The 16,500-nt window shown below is 51.7% G+C and overlaps 1 protein-coding gene across 1 annotated transcript in view; it reads left to right on the top strand.

Moving 5' to 3' along the window:
* The first annotated feature begins 9,228 nt into the window (after positions 1–9,228).
* LOC121273992 (POU domain, class 2, transcription factor 2-like) overlaps positions 9,229–16,500 on the top strand; it is a 507,999-nt gene continuing 500,727 nt past the window's right edge. The window contains exon 1 of the mRNA XM_041181124.1: positions 9,229–9,269. The gene's annotated coding sequence lies outside the window, so the exon portion shown is untranslated. The remainder of the gene's footprint in view (positions 9,270–16,500) is intronic.

The raw sequence follows: 16,500 nt of genomic DNA, 5'->3' as shown, positions 1-16,500 counted from the left end.
TTTGTGAGTGTGTGTGTGTGACTGTGTGTGTGAGTTTGTGTGACTGTGTGTGTGAGTGTGTGTTTGTGTGAGTGTGTGTGTGAGTTTGTGTGTGTGTGTTTGTGTATGTGTGAGAGTGTGTGTGAGTTTGTGTGTGTATGTGTGAGTGTATGTGAGTGTGTGTGTGAGTTCGTGTGTGTGAGTGTGTGTGAGAGTTGGTGTGTGTGAGTGTCAATGTCTGTGTGAGTATGTGTGTGTGTTTGTGTGTGTGTGTGTGTGTGAGTTTGTGTGTGTGAGTTCGTGTGAGAGTGTGTGTGTGTGTGTGTGTGAGAGAGTTTGTGTGCGTGAGTGTGTGTGTGAGTGTGTGTGTGTTTGTGTGTGTGTGAGTGTGTGTGTGCATTTGTGTGTGTGAGTGTGTGTGTGATTTTTGTGTGTATGTGAGTGTGTGAGTGTGTGTGTGTGTGAGTTTGTGTGCGTGAGTGTGTGTGTGTGTGAGTGTGTGTGTGTATGAGTGTGAGTGTGACTGTGTGTGAGTTTGTGTGTGTGTGTGAGAGTGTGTGTGCGTGTGTGTTTGTGCCAATGTGTGTATGAGCGTGAAAGTGTGTGTGAGTGTGTGACTGTGTGAATGTGTGTCAGTGTGAGTGTGTGTGTGTGTGAGTGTGTGTGTGAGTGTTTGTGTGAGTGTGTGTGAGGGTTGCTGTGTGTATGTGGGTGTGAGTGTCTGTGTGTGTGACTGTGTGTGTGTGTGAGCGTGTGTGTGTGACCGTGTGTGTGTATGAGTGTGAGTGTGTGTGTGTGTGAGTGTGTCTGTGCGTGTGTTTGAGTGTGTGTGTGTGGGAGTATGTGTGTGTGAGTATGTGTGTTTGTGTGTGAGTATGTGCATGTGTGAATGGGTGAGTATGTGTGTGTATGTGTGTGTATGTGTGTTTGTGTTTGTGTGTGTGTGTGTGTTTGAGTTTGTGTGTGTGAGTGTGTGAGTGTGTGTGTGTGTGAGTGTACGTGTATGTGTGTGTATGTGTGTGTTTGTGTGTGTGTGAGAGTTGGTGTGTGTGTGTGAGTTTGTGCATGAGTGTGAGTGTGTGAGTGTTTGTGAGTGTGTGAGTGTGTGTATGAGTTTGTGTGTGTGTGTGTGTGTGAGTTTGTGTGTGTGAGTGTGTGTGTGTGTGTGTGCCTGTGTGTGAGTGTGTATGTGTGTGTATGAGTGTGTGTGTTTGTGAGTGTGGCTGTGTGTGTGAGTGTGTTTGTGTGTGTGTGTGAGTTTGTGTGTGTGTGTGAGAGTGTGTGTGTGTTTGTGTCAATGTGTGTATGAGAGTGAAAGTGTGTGTGTGTGTGAATGTGTGTCAGTGTGTGTGTGTGTGTGAGTGTTTGTGTTAGTATGTGTGTGAGTGTGGTTGCGTGTATGTGGGTGTGAGTTTGTGTGTGTGTGAGAGCGTGAGTGTGTGAGCGTGTGTGTGTATGAGTGTGAGTGTGTGTGTGTTTGTGTGTGTGTGAGTGTGTGTGAGAGTTGGTGTGTAAGTGTGTGAGTGTGTGTGTGAGTGTGTGTGTGTGTGTGTGAGTGAGTGTGTGTGAGTGTGTGAGTGTGTGTGAGAGTTGGTGTACGTGAGTGTGTGTGTGAGTTTGTGCATGATTGTGTGAGTGTGTGAGAGTGTGTGTGTTTAAGTGTGTGATTGTGTGTATGAATTTGTGTGTGTGTGTATGTTTATGTATGTGTGTGTGTGTTTGTGTGTGTGTGAGTTTGTGTGTGTGTGAGTGTGTGTGTGTGTGTGTGTGAATGTGTGTGTGAGAGTGTGAACGTGTGTGTGAGTGTGTGTGTGAGTGTCTGAGTGTGTGTGTCAGTATGTGTTTGTGTGTGTGTGTGAGTGTGTGTGAGTGTGTGTGAGAGTGTGTGTGAGAGTCTGTGTGAGTGTGTGCTTGAGTGCGTGTGTGTGAGTGTGTGAATGTGTGTGTGTGACTGTGTGTGTGAGTGTGTTTGTGTGAGTGTGTGTGTGTGAGTGTGTGAGTTTGTGCATGATTGTGTGAGTGTGTGAGAGTGTGTGTGTGTGAGTGTGTGTAAGTGTGTGTAAGTGTGTGTGTGTGTGTGGGTGTGTGTGAGTGTGTGTGTGTGTGTGTGAGTTTGTGCATGATTGTGTGAGTGTGTGAGAGTGTGTGTGTGTGAGTGTGTGTAAGTGTGTGTAAGTGTGTGTGTGTGTGTGGGTGTGTGTGAGTGTGTGTGTGTGTGTGTTTGTGAGTTTGTGCATGATTGTGTGAGTGTGTGAGAGTGTGTGTGTGTGAGTGTGTGAGTGTGTGTAAGTGTGTGTAAGTGTGTGTGTGTGTGTGTGGGTGTGTGTGAGTGTGTGTGTGTGTGTGTGTTTGTGTGAGTGTTTGAGTGCGTGTGTGAGTGTGTGTGTGTGTGTGCATGTGTGTGTGAGTATGTGTGTGAGTGTGTGTGTGACTGTGCTAGTGTGTGTGTGTGTGTGTGTGTGTGTGTGCGTAGGCAGAGTTTGTGTCCTGTGGGTGAGTGAGGGTCCTGCCATTGTTCTGTTCTCTGGTGATATTTCCAGTCCATCGTTTGCTGGTGCCGGACCCCTTTCCACCATTAATTAAGCCACCTCATCCATAAGCCCCCACTGACTGTGAGTTTCCATTACCCCTGCGATTTCCAGCCTGTTGCATGGGTAAAATGTGCAAGCAGCCAGGCAACATTTTCCCAAAGCTCACCCAGGGGCAGTGTAAGAAGGGGCAGCAGCATTGCCAGTATGGGCAGTCAGGAGTTTTGGAGATAGCTTGCAGCTGGTGACAGATTGGCAACTTCATCTCTGTTCAGGGTTTCATTGTGAGCATTTGCAGGCTTCATCTCAGGGTTCATTGCTGTCTGCCCAGACCCCAGAGGATTCAAACTCTGTGGATCCCTCCAGGTATCGGACAGCCTCTGTTATGGGGATTGTGGTCTCTGCTGGAGGCACCTCCTTGGGGGAGGGAGAGGAGTCCATGTGTCCCAATACAGCTTCCAGGGGAGGGTCCTGTGGGAGGAGAGGTGCAGACACAAGGGGCGCAGGGCCAGCAGGTAGTCCTGGGTGGAAGGGGCTGCAGAAGATGCCACTATCCTGCTGCCAGTATTTACAGGTGGGGAAGCAGCTACCTCAATATGTCTGAGGGGCAGTGCTGAAGGAGGCTCCATCTCTCCAGGGAGAGAGTGAACTATATCTGTCAGATGATTGGCCCTGAGATCTCCCCTAACTGTGTGGGTGGACACCCCATGCCAGCGGCTCTGAAGGTCACAGCTGCCCTCAACTTCTTTGCCTCTGGCTCTTTCCAGGGCTCAGTGGGTGATCTTTGTGGTGTCTCCTGATCAGCTGTCCACACTTGTGTCAAGTAGATCATAGACGCTCTGTTCAGATGGGCATTGACCTTCATACACTTCCAATGGGACAAGGCCAGTCAGATCCAGAGGCTTCACGGCCATTGCTGGCTTCCCCTGTGTCCAGGGTGCCAAAGACTGTACACATGTGGCCATCAAGGTGCCAGTGGGTGAACCCGGTGCCTTCACCAACAGGAAGGGCTTCCACTCCATGAACGTGCAGATAGTGTGTGACCACAGGATGCTGATTCTACAAGTCTGTGCAAGGTACCCAGGCAGCTCCCACGATGCCTACATCCTCAGACACTCCCAGGTGCCGGGGCTCTTCAGTGCTCCAGCCCGGCTGGATGGATGGCTGCTGGGTGACAAGGGCTATCCCCTCAGAAGGTGGCTCATGACGTCTCTCCGCCATCCAAGAACAGAAGCTGAGCAGCGGTACAATAGGAGCCGCAGCTCCACAAGGGCTGTGAGAGAGAGAGACATCGGTCTTCTCAAGATGCACTTCGGAGGCCTGGACCGCTCAGGGGGTGCACTCCAGTACCTCCCAGAGTGGGTGTCACTGTAGTGGTTGCACACTGTGCTCTGCACAATCTGGCACTGGCAAGGGGAAACACCACTGGAGGAAAAGGATATTGACGCATCTCCACAGGGCACAGAGGATGAGTCCAGTAGTGACTCAGAACAGGAGCATGGGGAGGAGAATGCTGAGGGCGTGGAGCCAGACCTCAGTAATCTCCAGGGAGGCAGGGACACCAGGAACACTTTGATCCAACGCTCCTTCAGCTAGGCTGCCAAAGATCAGCTTCAACCACAGCCAGGTCTGCCTCCTCCACCCCGAGGGTCTGAAAGGTCCCTTTCATTTGAACCCAAAGAACACTCAGTGCCAGTGCAAGAAAGTTCAGAGTCACCTCCATCGAGCATTACAGACTGGCGTACCCCACACCACTGAATTCAAAAGCTGAAGCATACTCAGGCCATTATGACAAAAACACAATCTATCTCATTCTGGGCAGTTCAATAGTCTTAACAGAAACATTTCAGGTAGTCAGCATCAGACCAGTATACATAAAGTCAAAAACTGAACATAAAATCACCCGTGACCTGTCCCTCTTGTGCTCATGGTGCCTTTAACATAGGTTTGTGGGTGCTGAGTCTTGGTGCTCCGCCCTCGCTGGCACCAGCATTGGAGAAAGCTGCTGACTCTGCTGTCCTGTTGGCCTCGATGACCTTGGCGGTCGTCCTCTGGCCAGTGGAGCCTGTGCTGGCCTCGCCTGGGAGGGAGCTGCCAGTGCCATGGCTGGCACCTCCCCAATGGCCGCAGCCCCATCAGATACCACAGTCACTGGCAGAGGGGTGGAGGAGCCACTGCCATCATCTGAACAGGCCTGAGAGGAGCCCACAGAGATGCCAGGCAGCTCGAGCGCCAACATCAGGTGGCTCTGGACCTCCCTGCTCGCCATTGATGGATGGGCACCGAGCTGGGGTCCTGGGTGCCCCATCCATCTCCCACACTGGCACTGTGAGGGTTTGCAGGTCTGAGCACAACCCCAGGAATGCCTCACTCTGTCCCTGGAGCTGCTGCCAATCTAATGCCCCCCCCCCCCGAGATGCTGGTATCTGTGCTGGTGCCTGCTTCAGAGAGTGGGTGTGATGTTGGGTGCAACAGAAGCTCGGGGAGTCCTCTGGGGTCAGGAGCAGCTCTTTGGGGTCCACAGAGTGAGGACATGTCATTAGTTTAAGTGTTGACGCTGTCACTGTCCATGCCAGGCACCCTGGTGAGAGATGCATCATGGTGCCCTCGTCTTCCAATGATCAATGGGGACTCCAGGTTCCAGGCTCACATCAGTGGAGAGACTCCAGTGGAATGGTTGCACCATCTGAAACTCTCACCTCTGTGCACTGTGCCCAGGAGCGCTGCACCACATCACGGCTGCTCACCAGCGCTGCCACATCCTGCCATACCCTCTGGGTGAGGTACGGTGGCCTCTGCCTCCCATCCCTGGGGACAAGGGTGTCCCTCCCAGCAGCCCCCTCCTCCAGGAGCACGGCGAGGCACTCTTCAGAGAATCGGGGGGTCCAAGTGTCCACCTGACCTGCCCCCCAGCCATGGGACGTGGGTTCTCACTGGGTGGGTCACTGGGTCACCATAGGACCTGGCTGCTGAAAGCAGCAAGAGGAATGACCATGGGTGTGGGGTAGAAAGCAGGTCCTGACTGACTCCCCTCTCTGCGGTGCTCGGCCTTGTGAGTCCTGTGATTCTCAGTGTAGCACGAGCTGCCTGTCTGGATTGTGAATGTTATCAGACTGTTAAATATGCCCATGATCAAATTGCAGGAGCTTTGCAACTGAAGACTCTTTTACATAACTTACAGCTTCAGACGAGGTTTATAGCATGAGGACTGTGGAACATTGCCGGCATAACCCCGGGTGTAAAATGTGGCGGTGTGATGGGGGTGTGGGTACAAGCAGAGAGTGTGTAAGTGGATGGGAGAGGGCAATGTGAATATTCGAAATAGGATGTGTACTTCAGGGGGTACTGAGAGTATGTAAATGGGGAAATGTGTAAATGGGGGAGTGTGTAAATGGGGGAGTGTGTAAATGAGGGAGTGTGTAAATGGGTGTGTGTAAATGGGGGGTGTAAATGAGGGAGTGTGTAAATGGGTGTGTGTAAATGGGGGGGGTGTAAATGGAGAAGTGTATAAATGGAGCAGTGTGTAAATGGGGTGTGTGTAAATGGGGTGTGTGTAAATGGGGTGTGTGTAAATGGAGGAGTGTTTAAATGGAGGAGTGTGTAAATGGAGGAGTGTGTACATGGGGTGTGTGTAAATGGAAGAGTGTGTAAATGGGGGGTGTAAATGGAGGACTGTGTAAGTGGGATGTGTGTAAATGGGGTGTATGTAAATGGAGGAGTGTGTAAATGGAGGAGCGTGTAAATGGAGGAGTGTGTAAATGGGGTGTGTGTAAATGGAGGAGTGTGTAAATGGGTTGTGTGTAAATGGAAGAGTGTGTAAATGGAAGAGTGTGTAAATGGGGTGTGTGTAAATGGAGTGCGTGTAAATGGGGTGTGTGTAAATGGAAGAGTGCATAAATGGGGGAGTGTGGAGAAGGGGGAGTGTGTAGGTGGGGAGAGTGTAAATGGAGGAGTGTGTAAATGGGGTAGTGTGTAAATGGGGGGTGTGTAAATGGGGGAGTGCGTAAATGGAGGAGGGTGTAAATGGGGGCATGTGGAGAAGGGGGAGTGTGCAGGTGGGGGAGTTTGTAAATGGAGGAATGTGTAAATTGAGGAGTGCGTAAATGGAGAAGTGTGTAAATGGGGAGGGTGTAAATGGGGGAGTGTGTAAATGGGGGAGTGTGTAAATGGGGGAGTGTGTAAATGGGGGAATGTGTTAGTGAGGGAGTGTGTAAATGGGGGAGTGTGTAAATGGGGGAATATGTTAGTGAGGGAGTGTGAAAATGGGAGAGTGTGTTAGTGAGGGAGTGTGTAAATGGGAGCGTGTGTAAATGGGAGCGTGTGTAAATGGGGGAGTGTGTAAATGGGGGAGTGTGTTAGTGAGCGAGTGTGTAAATGGGGTGTGTGTAAATGGAGGAGTGTGTAAATGGGGGGTGTGAATGGAGGACTGTGTAAGTGGGATGTGTGTAAATGGGGTGTATGTAAATGGAGGAGTGTGTAAATGGAGGAGTGTGTAAATGGGGTGTGTGTAAATGGAGGAGTGTGTAAATGGGGGGATGTAAATGGAGGAGTGTGTAAATGGGGTGTGTGTAAATAGAAGAGTGTGTAAATGGGGTGTGTGTAAATGGAGTGTGTGTAAATGGGGTGTGTGTAAATGGGGGAGTGTGTAAATGGGGTGTGTGGAGAAGGGGGAGTGTGCAGGTGGGGGAGTTTGTAAATGGACAAATGTGTAAATGGAGGAGTGCATAAATAGGGGAGTGTGTAAATGGGGAGTGTGTAAATGGGGAGTGTGTAAATTGGAGAGTGTGTAATGGGGGAGTGTGTAAATGGGGGAGGGTGTAAATGGGAGAGATTGTAAATGGGGGAGTGTGTAAATGGGGGAGTGTGTAAATGGGGGAGTGTGTAAATGGGGGAATGTCTTAGTGAGGGAGTGTGTAAATGGGGGAGTGTGTAAATGGGGGAATATGTTAGTGAGGGAGTGTGAAAATGGGAGAGTGTGTTAGTGAGGGAGTGAGTAAATGGGGGAGTGTGTTAGTGAGGGAGTGTGTAAATGGGGGAGTGTGTTAGTGAGTGAGTGTGTAAATGGGGGAGTGTGTTAGTGAGGGAGTGTGTAAATGGAGGAGTGTGTTAGTGAGGGAGTGTGTAAATGGGGGAGTGTGTTAGTGAGGGAGTGTGTAAATGGGGGAGTGTGTAAATGGGGGAGTGTGTTAGTGAGGGAGTGTGTAAATGGGGAAGTGTGTAAATGGGCGAGTGTGTAAATGGGGGAGTGTGTTAATGAGGGAGTGTGTAAATGGGAGAGTGTGTTAGTGAGGGAGTGTGTAAATGGGGGAGTGTGTAAATGGGGGAGTGTGTTAGTGAGGGAGTGTGTAAATGGGGGGTGTTAGTGAGGGAGTGTGTAAATGGGGGAGTGTGTAAATGGGGGAGTGTGTTAGTGAGGGAGTGTGTAAATGGGGGAGTGTGTTAGTGAGTGAGTGTGTAAATGGGGGAGTGTGTTAGTGAGGGAGTGTGTAAATGGAGGAGTGTGTTAGTGAGGGAGTGTGTAAATGGGGGAGTGTGTTAGTGAGGGAGTGTGTAAATGGGGGAGTGTGTAAATGGGGGAGTGTGTTAGTGAGGGAGTGTGTAAATGGGGGAGTGTGTAAATGGGCGAGTGTGTAAATGGGGGAGTGTGTTAATGAGGGAGTGTGTAAATGGGGGAGTGTGTTAGTGAGGGAGTGTGTAAATGGGGGAGTGTGTAATTGGGGGAGTGTGTTAGTGAGGGAGTGTGTAAATGGGGGGTGTTAGTGAGGGAGTGTGTAAATGGGGGAGTGTGTTAGTGAGGGAGTGTGTAAATGGGGGGGTGTTAGTGAGGGAGTGTGTAAATGCACGAGTGTGTAAATGGGGGAGTGTGTTAGTGAGGGAGTGTGTAAATGGGGGAGTGTGTTAGTGAGTGAGTGTGTAAATGGGGTAGTGTGTAAATGGGGGAGTGTGTAAATGGGGGAGTGTGTTAATGAGAGAGTGTGTAAATGGGGGAGTGTGTAAGTGAGGGAGTGTGTAAATGGGGGAGTGTGTTAGTGAGGGAGTGTGTAAATGGGGGGGGGTGTTAGTGAGGGAGTGTGTAAATGGGGGAGTGTGTTAGTGAGGGATTGTGTAAATGGGGGAGTGTGTTAGTGAGGGATTGTGTAAATGGGGGAGTGTGTCAGTGAGGGAGTGTGTAAATGGGGGAATGTGTCAGTGAGGGAGGCTGTTAACCAGGAGAATGTGTTCACCTATCTGGAGCAGCCTGGTGCTGGTGAGGAATGGGTTAACAGTTGAACAGGTTGAAGGGTGAGCGCTAGTTTTGAGAGGGCAGAGTTTATCACTCTGTGCGGAGAGAGTGATTGTCATATTCCAGCTGACTTCTGTGCACTTTGATGTGGGTGTTTTTTATTCTCCTGCCCTGTTACTGCCTCCTTACCCTGTACCCCACCCACATGCAAATTGAGCGGATCTGCTTTGAGACTCATTGTGGAGAGGAGGGTGATGTGTTTGTGGAGTTTGATTGAACGATGTTCCTTCCACACGCCCACAGGAGTTGAATGAGGCTTGGCCTCTCCTCCTGTCAGTGACAGCCAGCTGGCCGGGGACTTCACCAGTCTCACTGCTTCTCACTGTTGATCTGGGGGGCTCTCTGTACCCTCCTCTCTGCTGCCCTGGGTAGAGCCCCTCTGAGCCGAGCTGGCAATCTGGAACTTTGCTGGTTGCGGCTGGTACCAGTGAGCACGATGGTGTGTGGATGAGGGCAAAGTCGCAGCCTCTGGAGTCCAGGTACTGAACAATGTGCAATATTTCATATAGAATTGTTTCCTTATGCCCGATCTCTGTAACCCTCTCCAGTCCATAAAACCCTCCCTATCTCTGTAACCTCCTCCAACCACAACACCCTTCCCTATCTCTGTAACCTCCTCCAGCCCCTACAACCTTCCCTATCCCTGTAACCTCCTCCAGCCCCTACAGCCCTCCCTATCTCTGTAACCTCCTCCAGCCCCTACAACCTTCCCTATCTCTGTAACCTCCGCCAGCCCCTACAACCTCCCTATCTCTGTAACCTCCTCCAGCCCCTACAACCTTCCCTATCTCTGTAACCTCCTCCAGCCCCTACACCCCTCCCTATCTCTGTAACCTCCTCCAGTCCCTACATCCCTCCCTATCTCTGTAAACCACTCCAGCCCCTACACCCCTCCCTATCTCTGTAACCTCCTCCAGCCCCTACAACCCTCCCTATCTCTGTGACCTCCTCCAGTCCCTACATCCCTCCCTATCTCTGTAACCTCCTCCAGCCCCTACAACCCTCCCTATCTCTGTAACCTCCTCCAGCCCCTACACACCTCCCTATCTCTGTAACCTCCTCCAGCCCCTACATCCCTCCCTATCTCTGTAACCTCCTCCAGTCCCTACATCCCTCCCTATCTCTGTAACCTCCTCCATCCCCTACAACCCTCCCTATCTCTGTAACCTCCTCCAGCCACTACATCCCTCCCTATCTCTGTAAACTCCTCCACACCCTACACCCCTCCCTATCTCTGTAAACCACTCCAGTCCCTACAACTCTCACTACCTCTGTAACTTTCTCCAGCCCCTACATCCCTCCCTATCTCTGTAACTTCCTCCAGCCACTACATCCCTCCCTATCTCTGTAAACTCCTCCACACCCTACACCCCTCCCTATCTCTGTAACCTCCTCCAGCCCCTACAACCCTTACTATTTCTGTAACCTCCTCCAGACCCTACAACTCTCATTATCTCTGTAACCCCCACCAGCCCCTACAACTCTCCCTATATCTCTAACCTCCTCCAGCTCCTACACCCCTCCCAATCTCTGTAACTTCCTCCAGCCCCTACAACCCATCCTATCTCTGTAACTTCCTCCAGCCCCTACAACCCTTCCTATCTCTGTGACCTCCTCCAGTCCCTACATCCCTCCCTATCTCTGTAACCTCCTCCAGCCCCTACAACCCTCCCTATCTCTGTAACCTCCTCCAGCCCCTACACACCTCCCTATCTCTGTAACCTCCTCCAGCCCCTACATCCCTCCCTATCTCTGTAACCTCCTCCAGTCCCTACATCCCTCCCTATCTCTGTAACCTCCTCCATCCCCTACAACCCTCCCTATCTCTGTAACCTCCTCCAGCCACTACATCCCTCCCTATCTCTGTAAACTCCTCCACACCCTACACCCCTCCCTATCTCTGTAAACCACTCCAGTCCCTACAACTCTCACTACCTCTGTAACTTTCTCCAGCCCCTACATCCCTCCCTATCTCTGTAACTTCCTCCAGCCACTACATCCCTCCCTATCTCTGTAAACTCCTCCACACCCTACACCCCTCCCTATCTCTGTAACCTCCTCCAGCCCCTACAACCCTTACTATTTCTATAACCTCCTCCAGACCCTACAACTCTCATTATCTCTGTAACCCCCACCAGCCCCTACAACTCTCCCTATATCTCTAACCTCCTCCAGCTCCTACACCCCTCCCAATCTCTGTAACTTCCTCCAGCCCCTACAACCCTTCCTATCTCTGTAACTTCCTCCAGCCCCTACAACCCTTCCTATCTCTGTAACCTCCTCCAGTCCTACACCCCTCCCTATCTCTGTAACCTCCTCCAGCCCCTACAACCCTCCCTATCTCTGTAACCTCCTCCAGCCCCTACACACCTCCCTATCTCTGTAACCTCCTCCAGCCCCTACATCCCTCCCTATCTCTGTAACCTCCTCCAGTCCCTACATCCCTCCCTATCTCTGTAACCTCCTCCATCCCCTACAACCCTCCCTATCTCTGTAACCTCCTCCAGCCACTACATCCCTCCCTATCTCTGTAAACTCCTCCACACCCTACACCCCTCCCTATCTCTGTAAACCACTCCAGTCCCTACAACTCTCACTACCTCTGTAACTTTCTCCAGCCCCTACATCCTCCCTATCTCTGTAACTTCCTCCAGCCACTACATCCCTCCCTATCTCTGTAAACTCCTCCACACCCTACACCCCTCCCTATCTCTGTAACCTCCTCCAGCCCCTACAACCCTTACTATTTCTGTAACCTCCTCCAGACCCTACAACTCTCATTATCTCTGTAACCCCCACCAGCCCCTACAACTCTCCCTATATCTCTAACCTCCTCCAGCTCCTACACCCCTCCCAATCTCTGTAACTTCCTCCAGCCCCTACAACCCTTCCTATCTCTGTAACTTCCTCCAGCCCCTACAACCCTTCCTATCTCTGTAACCTCCTCCAGTCCTACACCCCTCCCTATCTCTGTAACCTCCTCCAGCCCCTACAACCCTCCCTATCTCTGTAACCTCCTCCAGCCCCTACACACCTCCCTATCTCTGTAACCTCCTCCAGCCCCTACAACCCTCCCTAACTCTGTAACTTCCTCCAGCCCCTACAACCCTTCCTATCTCTGTAACCTCCTCCGGACCCTACACTCCTCCCTATCTCTGTAACCTCCTCCAGCCCCTACAACCCTTCCTATCTCTGTAACCTCCTCCAGCCCCTACAACCCTTCCTATCTCTGTAACTTCCTCCAGCCCCTACAACCCTTCCTATCTCTGTAACCTCCTCCAGTCCCTCCAACCATCCCTGTCTCTGTAACATACTGCAGTCCCTACAATGCTCCCTATCTCTATAACCTCCTCCATGCCCTTCAACCCTCCCTATCTCTCTAACCTCCTCCAGCTCCTACACCCCTCCCAATCTCTATAACTTCCGCCAGCCCCTACAACACTCCCTATCTCTGTTATCTCCTCCGGTCCCTCCAACCATCCCTGTCTCTGTAACATACTGCAGCCCATACAATGCTCCCTATCTCTGTAACCTCCTCCAGGCCCTTCAACCCACCTTATCACCGTAACCTCCTCCAGTTCCTACAATCCTCCCTCTCTCTGTTATCTCTGTTATTTCCTCCAGCTCTTACAACCCTCCTTATCTCTGTAAACTCCTCCAGCCCCTACAACCCTCCCTATCTCTGTAACCTCCTCCAGCCCCTACAACCCTCCCTATCTCTGTAACCTCCTCCAGCCCCTACAACCTTCCCTATCTCTGTAACCTCCTCCAGCCCCTACAACCCTCCCTATCTCTGTCACCTCCTCCAGCCCCTACATCCCTCCCTATCTCTGTAACCTCCTCCAGCCCCTACAACCCTCTGCAAAGTTGTTTCTCCCCAATTCTGGCCTCTTTTTCACTCCAATGTCTTCAGCGAACCATTGCCTCCAGCAGCCTGGGGCCTAGGCTCTGGTAGTCCCTCCCTAAACCTGCCTGCCTCACTCTCCACCTCCCTCTCCTCCTTTCCAATCCTTCTCAAACCCGACCCCTTTGGATCCAGCTGCTGTTCCTCTACTGTCACGTCTCCTGGAAGTGGCTGGGTTGGTTTTAGTTGTTCAGGGACTCTCTGGGGACATGTCTCAGGCTGTTTGACTGGGTTAGGTGGTTGTTGAAATGTGAGTGGCTGCTGCTTTAGATCTGGGGACACTGTCACCAGCTGGTAGGACAGTTAGACAATTCGGCATCAAGTGAGATCCCTCCCGAGCGCACAGCTTTCACCAGCACCTGCACAGGACACTGCTGGCTGGAGAGTGAGACAGGCTTGGCATCGCGCCATCAGCTCAGCCCCAGGATATGCGACTGTGAGAGGCAGCTTCCGTCAATCCGATGTGGAGATCCCCCCCTCAGCCAGACCTGAGCTCCGGAAAATCGACAGGCAACCAGCATGGAGAGAGTTCATTCGGAGTCAAAGCCAGAGCTTAGACTGATGCTCAGGGAATTCGGGGTAGGAGGAAGCCATTCGGCCCCTCGAGCCTGCTACCCCATACAATAAGGTCATGGCTGACCAGGTTGTAGCCTCAGCTCAACTTGCCTGTCCACCCCCACCCCCCCCACTCCCTTGTAGATCAAAAATCTGTCTAAATTGGCCTTGAATTTGAATCTATTCGATGAGCCAGCTCCCACTGCTCTCTGGGGAAGGGAATTCCACAGAGCAAAGGCCCTCAGAGAGAAAACATCTCCTCATCTCCATCGTAAACAGGAGAGATCTTATTCTGAAACTGTGCCCCCTGGTTCTAGTCTCTCCTATGAGGATGGAAACATCCCCTCAGCCTCCACCCTGTCACATCCCCTCAGGATCTGATATGTTTCAATAAGATCATTTCTCATTCGTCTAAACTCCAATGGGTACAGGCCCAACCTGCTCACCCTTCCCTCACAAGATAAGCCCCTCATCCCAGGAATGAGATGGATGGTTGCAGCCTTGTAGTTTAGCGTGTGCTCGCGTGTGCATATGTGTGTGTGTGTGTGTGTGTGTGTGTGTGTACATGCGTGTATGTGTACATGTGTGCCTGCACATGTGTGTGTGCATGTATGCACCTGCACGTGTGTGTGTGTGTGTATGTGTACACATGTGCCTGCATGTGAGTGCCAGCATGTGCATGAGTGAGTGTGTGTGTGCATCTGCATGTGTGCATGTTCTTGCTGCAGGTAAGCTTGGAGGCGGGAAGGCAGATGGTGGTGTACCGGGATGGTGGTGTAACAGGATGGTGGTGTAACAGGAACCCTGTTGCCTTGTTGCCTCTGGCAGAATGAATTTCTGGACAGGATGGCCCATGGTTGGACTCCCCAGCCCGCTGCCAGGATAAGGCCTCCCTAGCCCGCTGCCAGGGTAAGGCCTCCCTAGCCCGCTGCCAGGATAAGGCCTCATCGTGCCAAAGCTGGTGTTAACCCAGCTGCCAAGACGCTGCCCCCATGTGGTGTGACAAACCCTGTGGCCAGTATGTCACCTCCAGACCGAAGGTGGGCCTCCTTTGACCAAAGATCGAGGGACTTGACATCGGGAGGGAAGTGGGAGGGGTGGTGCCTGCTGAGAGGCACCTTCCCCTCCCCCCTCCGCCTCCCCCTCTCCCTGTGACCTCCACTTGGCGAAACCTCCCCCCCGCCCGGGGCCTGTGTCACTCCTCAGGCACCTGCCCTTCCAGCAATAACCACCACCTCCCCAGTGGCACTGCTGATTGGCCAGGAGATCTTGGGAGGCGGGACTTCTGACTCCCCTCCCCCACCCCCGCCCCGGGGTCTTGATTCCATGGGTGGGAAAGCCTCACCACTGCCTGATTGGCTTGTGATTGCGGCAGCCCATTCGCTGGTTCTCCAGCTGGAAAAACCCCCTCAACCCCACATTCTGGTTCTGTCCCATATGTGTGCGTGTTACTGCACAGGGTTTCTTTCATAGTGTGAGTGTGTGAGTGTGTGAGGGTGAGTGTGTGTGAGTGTGTGTCAGTGTGTGTGTGAGTGTGTGTGAGTCAGGGTGTGTGAGTCAGGGTGTGTGAGTCAGTGTGTGTGAGTGTGTGTGAGTGTGTGTGAGTCAGTGTGTGTGTGAGTGTGTGTGAGTGTGTGTGAGTGTGTGTGAGTGTGTGTGAGTCAGTGTGTGTGAGTGTGTGTGAGTCAGTGTGTGTGTGAGTGTGTGTGAGTCAGTGTGTGTGTGAGTGTGTGTGAGTCAGTGTGTGTGTGTGTGAGTGTGTGTGTGTGAGTCAGTGTGTGAGTGTGTGTGTGTGAGTCAGTGTGTGTGTGAGTGTGTGTGAGTCAGTGTGTGTGTGAGTGTGTGTGAGTCAGTGTGTGTGTGAGTGTGTGTGAGTCAGTGTGTGTGTGAGTGTGTGTGAGTCAGTGTGTGTGTGTGTGAGTGTGTGTGTGTGAGTCAGTGTGTGTGTGAGTGTGTGTGAGTCAGTGTGTGTGTGTGTGAGTGTGTGTGTGTGAGTCAGTGTGTGAGTGTGTGTGTGTGAGTCAGTGTGTGTGTGAGTGTGTGTGAGTCAGTGTGTGTGTGAGTGTGTGTGAGTCAGTGTGTGTGTGTGTGAGTGTGTGTGTCAGTGTGTGTGAGTGTGTGTGAGTCAGTGTGTGTGTGTGTGAGTGTGTGTGAGTCAGTGTGTGTGTGAGTGTGTGAGTCAGTGTGTGTGTGTGTGTGTGAGTCAGTGTGTGTGAGTCAGTGTGTGTGAGTGTGTGTGTCAGTGTGTGTGTGTGAGTCAGTGTGTGTGTGAGTGTGTGTGAGTCAGTGTGTGTGAGTGTGTGTGAGTCAGTGTGTGTGTGAGTGTGTGTGAGTCAGTGTGTGTGTCAGTGTGTGTGAGTGTGTGTGAGTCAGTGTGTGTGTGAGTGTGTGTGAGTCAGTGTGTGTGTGAGTGTGTGAGTGAGTCAGTGTGTGTGTCAGTGTGTGTGAGTGTGTGTGAGTCAGTGTGTGTGTGAGTGTGTGTGAGTCAGTGTGTGTGTGAGTGTGTGTGAGTCAGTGTGTGTGTGAGTGTGTGTGAGTCAGTGTGTGTGTGAGTGTGTGAGTCAGTGTGTGTGTGTGTGAGTGTGTGTGAGTCAGTGTGTGTGAGTCAGTGTGAGTGTGAGTGTGTGTGTGAGTGTGTGTGTCAGTGTGTGTGTGTGTGAGTCAGTGTGTGTGTGAGTGTGTGTGAGTCAGTGTGTGTGAGTGTGTGTGAGTCAGTGTGTGTGTGTGTGTGTGAGTCAGTGTGTGTGAGTGTGTGTGAGTCAGTGTGTGTGAGTGTGTGTGAGTCAGTGTGTGTGTGAGTGTGTGTGAGTCAGTGTGTGTGTGAGTGTGTGAGTGAGTCAGTGTGTGTGTGTGTGTGTGAGTCAGTGTGTGTGAGTCAGTGTGTGTGTGAGTGTGTGAGTGTGAGTCAGTGTGTGTGTGTGAGTGTGTGTGAGTGTGAGTCAGTGTGTGTGTGAGTGTATGTGTCAGTGTGTGTGTGTGTGAGTGTGTGTGAGTCAGTGTGTGTGAGTCAGTGTGTGAGTCAGTGTGTGTGAGTGTGTGTGAGTCAGTGTGTGAGTCAGTGTGTGTGAGTCAGTGTGTGTGAGTCAGTGTGTGTGAGTGTGTGTGAGTCAGTGTGTGTGTGAGTGTGTGTGAGTCAGTGTGTGTGTGTGTGTGTGAGTCAGTGTGTGTGTGTGTGAGTGTGTGTGTCAGTGTGTGTGAGTGTGTGTGAGTCTGTGTGTGTGTGTGAGTGTGTGTGTCAGTGTGTGTGTGTG

Source organism: Carcharodon carcharias (genome assembly GCF_017639515.1).
Source record: "Carcharodon carcharias isolate sCarCar2 chromosome 29 unlocalized genomic scaffold, sCarCar2.pri SUPER_29_unloc_10, whole genome shotgun sequence".
Lineage (NCBI taxonomy): Eukaryota > Metazoa > Chordata > Chondrichthyes > Lamniformes > Lamnidae > Carcharodon > Carcharodon carcharias.
Note: the sequence above shows the minus strand (reverse complement) of the source record. Positions and strands in the feature narration are given on the sequence as shown.